General features: G+C 47.4%; 1 non-coding gene across 1 annotated transcript; it reads right to left on the bottom strand.

Moving 5' to 3' along the window:
• Positions 1–3,444: 3,444 nt before the first annotated feature.
• Positions 3,445–3,628, bottom strand: LOC140898432 (U2 spliceosomal RNA). The gene has a single exon (XR_012154990.1). It is a non-coding gene; the product is annotated as a U2 spliceosomal RNA (small nuclear RNA).
• Positions 3,629–4,982: the final 1,354 nt, after the last annotated feature.

The following is a 4,982-nucleotide window of genomic DNA, read 5'->3' as shown; positions in this document are numbered from 1 at the left end:
CCACTACTTACAGCCCGGCAACTCCGTGCTTGTTCGTACCTGGAAAGACGAGCCTCTCCAGGAAAAGTGGGAAGGACCCTATACCGTCCTGCTGATCTCCCATATGGCGGCAAAGGTCGAGGGACACAAAAACTGGATCCATCACTCTCGTCTGAAGGCAGTACCCTTCCCCTCGTCAGCAGAACAGTGGACCGTCCAACCTGCGGACTCCTCATCTAGTGACGATCTCGGGCTAAAGCTACTGTTTAAAAGACACAAATAGCAGACACCTTAATGCTAAAATGGGCCCACCCAGATACTGGAGACCCTGGGTTGGGAAGACTCTGGTCATAATTAATTGGGTAACATTGTTATTCTCTGTATTGGTATTTCCAAACTGTGCATATCGGGAGCATAACTCCTTTGTTTCACTTGCGTACCATATTGCTATGTTAACAAACCAGACTGATTGCTGGGTATGTGCTCCAACGCCACTGTCCCCCAAAACGGGAATGCCCCTTCACATGCTGCCCTTGACCCTAGCAGAATTAGCCACCACCAAAGAGCAGGAAAGAATGGACTCGCCGTTCTGGAATAAGACCTCTTTACAGCAAGCCACCTATCAGGACCAGGAGTATTCAGTTGCAGTACTCACTGAGGGAGTGTTATGTTTTACCCGAAACCAATCTGATCACTATGGGCGTCCTGTGGGAAAAAGATCCTGTGTTATTACACAGTGGGCTGATGGGTATTGGATAAAGACCAACAGGGGAGGCCAGCAGTGTGGGTGTAATGGTTCCTCCCCTTTTAGGGAAACTCTTACGAATAATCTTACCACAAAAAAGGGGTTTGGAAATGTAACTTGCCGTCCAGTTAACATCTCCAATGTAGCAAGCCAATGGTGGGTTTGTAGTGGTCCCTATGGCGAGTGTAATTTGAACAGCACAATTAGAAATGCCCCCACTTGTACCCAATCAGGAGGATGGGATGCCCCCTTAGGGGCATATGAACTGTTTGGAAAAGCAGCCATAAATATCCCAGGAATCCCCTTAAGAAACAGTCCTTACTGGGCCCTACAGGGTCACTATTTTGTATGTGGCCGAAAGGCTTACAAGGTGCTGCCAGCCAACTGGACAGGTAGCTGTTATATAGCTCATGGAGTTCCTCATCTTTCCATAACTGCCACACTGCCCAAAGGAAAGATTAGAAATGCCCGAGACACCTCTGTTGAGTCACGAGAAAAGATCCTGCGGCAACTGACTAAGGCATTGGAGAAGAAATATGAAGAATCCCCTCACAACTGAGAAGCTTGTAGGGTGCTCTGTACTGGGAATAGCGCCACTGGTTTCTGGACCAGCCATGGCATGCATAGGCCTCTATACTATAAGGCTGCAGATGGTACTTGAGAAGGTGGCCTTAGAGTTAGAGGACTCGGTTAGTGATTTAGGATCAGCAGTAAAAACATTAAATAAAGAGGTACAGCAGCTCAGGACGTTTTCCCTCCAAAACAGGCTGGCTTTGGACTATCTCTTGGCATCCCAAGGAGGGGTTTGTGCCCTCATCGGGCCCCATGTTGTATATATGTAAATGATCGCAGTTATGAGATCTATGAAAAGGTGGTACAGGCTGAGGCCCATGCCCGAGCCGGAGCACAGGTTGTCTATACTGCCCCCGAGAGCGATTGGTTGCAAACCTTGTTTTCAGGCTGGGGTTTGTCGGCTTGGCTTGGTGGTTTATTTAGCCTGCTATTGAAAATTCTCTTTCCTGTATTGCTTGTATTACTGGTATTATGCTGTGCAGTATCATGTGTTAGGGCCCTTTTGCAAAAGTTAATAAGTCATTCTCTTCTGGGCTATCACAAAGTGCTTATGCAAAGTCCTATTGTAAAGAAATAAGTAGCCCAAGTGAGAAAACTCAGAGCCAAGGTTGTTGAGTGTTCTCAAAGGAGGGACTTGTTGGGGACACTGGGGCATGGCCACTAGGTAACTCGAGGGGATGGAAGACCACAACTGTCGATGAAGCCCCCTCGCACTAGGCCCAGGTGTCCTTGGCCCCCCCTCCTGCCTGGAGGCACTCGCAGCAGCTCTGCGTACTAGGCCCAAGTGTCCTTGGCCCCCCGCCTGGAGGCACACACAGCAGTTATGCTGAGAATCTGCAACAATACGCTGCAGAGTCAGACTGCCTGAAACTAAGCAAGGCCAAACAGGGGAGATATGGAAGAACAATGCTGAATAAAGCAGCTTTATGTATAGTTTAACAAATGATACAGAGAACCAGGGAACTAGCTGGGAACTGGATTGGCTGGCTATATGGATACTTGGGGCAGCTTGCTATTGGATAAGTATGCTGGGAAAAAGGATGTATAAAAGCCTGTGTAACTTCCTGCTCTGTGTGCAGGATTTGAGATTTTATTCTCCCTGTACATTTTTGCAGCTGCAAATAAACTTTTCTGCTTCTCCACCCCGTTGTGATTATTGGGTGTAGCACACCGGGTAACGAACCACTCAAGCTGTTGTTCAGCCTCTCGGCACTGGGTGCCGGCAACAACATGTTGAACTCAAAGAGCTGCATAGGCCTCTGTGGTTCTGGGGCCCCGGGACTGGCCACCAATCAGCTGGCTGGCAGGCCCTGGGGTGGCCAGCAGAGCAGTGAGCGGCTGGCAGGAGGCGCTCAGGGGCAGTGGAGAGGACCGAGCAGCCAGTTCAAGGAGGGGGAAGGAGGTGGGAAGAGGCAGGGCGCGGGCGAGGCCTCGGGAGAAGAGGCGGCGCAGGAGCGAGGCCCCCAGGCGGAGTGGGAGTGGAGCACCCACTGGGGGAAAAAATGTCAGCACCTATGAAGAGATGTGCTACGGGGTTCTTTACAGGAAAGTTCACATGTTTTGGCTCTTCAGACGTAATCCACTGTGGGAAACCAAAACCAGAAATATGTCACCCAAGAAAGCCCCCTCCCCTAGGAAAAAGAAGTTCCTAACATTTTTCCAATTACTACCCATAGTGGGACAGATGTGGAACCACTGTAAACAGAGATAAGATCCAGACAAAGCCACAAGATGGTATGAAACCCACTAACCCACCTGTCGCAGCGCCAATCAGCGGAGATTTCACCTCAGTTAAAACAGTGATGTTTTCTCAAGGAGAAAGGGATGGAAAAATTCTTGCCAGTGGAGAGACAGTCAGATGAGAGACAGAATGATCCAAACCATGCAATTTTGGAAGGTGTATTAATGAAAGGGGCTTAAGAACCTACCCAGAATAGAATAAAAGAGCAGCTGCTTAACTGACCTACAAACGACAGAAAATCCACAAAAGCAGCTTTTCAACTCAGAAGCCTTATGAGAATACAGTGCAAATAACTAGCTAAGGAGTTATAAACAAAACCAAACCATACCCCTGTTACAAACAAAACCTAACAAAGACACCATAACAAATGTCTTCATTTTCTTTTAGCCATGATAGTCTACCAAAGAGGAAGGGCACCAGTCCTGGAGATATTGCAAAACCAGGCTGATGCATGGAGTAAACACCTAATCCAGCTCCCTGTTCCAAAAATCCATTTAATATGTAGTCCTTAGATAAAGAACATATCAGATATTAAACTGGTAAGAACAGGTACTGTGCTTGATCTTAGCTAACAAAGGCCAAGAAGCAATACTCCCAGTGTGTGGCAGACAATAGTTTAGTCTCCAGATGATTGTAATGCTTTAGCCTAATCCAGATGATTGGGCTCTTTGCAGGGGTAATTTAACGGGGTGGGGTATAGTGGCCTGGAATGGGCAGGAGGTCAGATTAGCTGATCTGCTGGTTCCTTCTGGGCTAAAACTCTATGAATCTGATTCAAAGGACCACAACCTTCCTCCTCTTCTGCTCCTATGAACTACCCCAAGTCTGGGCAAACCATTTAGAGAGACGCTTTAGGGTCTCTGTCGTGTAAGTTGTTGATTTACAGAATGTTCGGGGCAGCCTGTTTCCTTGAAGCGAGCTCCTCACAGAGACAGGCAGCAGCCAAATGGGAGCTCTGTGGATCACACTTAGCACCTAAAACCTGGGCTTTGGTACCTAAGTACCTCACTGGACCCGGGCCAAGCTGCCCCTGGGCAAATCCCTCTTGACGAAGCCTCAGCTACAGCTCCCAGAAGATCTTGGATTCTTCTTAAAACACTGGTGTCTTTTACTGCTTCAGCCTCTGGACTTTTCACCCTGGAACCCCCTCATGGAAAGCAGCTCACTTGGCTTGGACCCAGGAGCTCAGACGGTGGCTTGGCCTGCTCGGTAGCCATCTTTTTATGCAGCAGTTCTGCAACACAAAGAAACGGTTTGATGTCCCAGAAAACTGAGCCTTAATCTCATTAAAGAGCGAAGGCATTTACTGAATGGAGAACATTTGGCCTGTTTCATCCTGAGCGTTTATACATCAATGACTCATGCATAACACGCATGATATTAGAGCCATATCCCCATCCTTTGAGTTTGGGATATTTAAACTGTGGCGTCCAGGCTGAGCACAGTGACAATCAGCCAATGTTATGTGGCCACAACCTTATCAAAGTTTTTTTCCCCCGAGTGACAGCACAAGTCCCAGAGTGTAGAAACATCACATCACCTCGCAACGCCTCCTATCACATCATATTAACATGCAGGCTTCTTCCTAGAGGCGTTTTTGGTCAGCGGGAAACAAATCCCCCTAGTCCTGCCAGCTCCCTCCAAACAACCCACAACATGAAAATAATAACACAGCAAAATAGGGAAAACACCAAGCAGAAAATAACTCAATATCTATTGAAAATTGGTCTGTTTACCATAAATGTAAGCACGTCATAAAACATGGCATGATTATTTCATAACGGGAAAAGGAATGAAAGACCAAATTTGAGCAAAGTGCAATTTTTTAAGGGCACTGACATGGCTCCGCTTGTCATGAACTAAAGCAGTAAACAGACAGACTGAATCACATTGTTGGATCAACAGCATTTACCCTAATCTCATATCACGCAGCTTAGTGTGTTT

The sequence above is a fragment of the Lepidochelys kempii genome, chromosome 14 (genome assembly GCF_965140285.1).
Source record: "Lepidochelys kempii isolate rLepKem1 chromosome 14, rLepKem1.hap1, whole genome shotgun sequence".
Classification (NCBI taxonomy): Eukaryota; Metazoa; Chordata; order Testudines; family Cheloniidae; genus Lepidochelys; species Lepidochelys kempii.
This window is presented reverse-complemented; position numbering and strand designations above follow the sequence as displayed.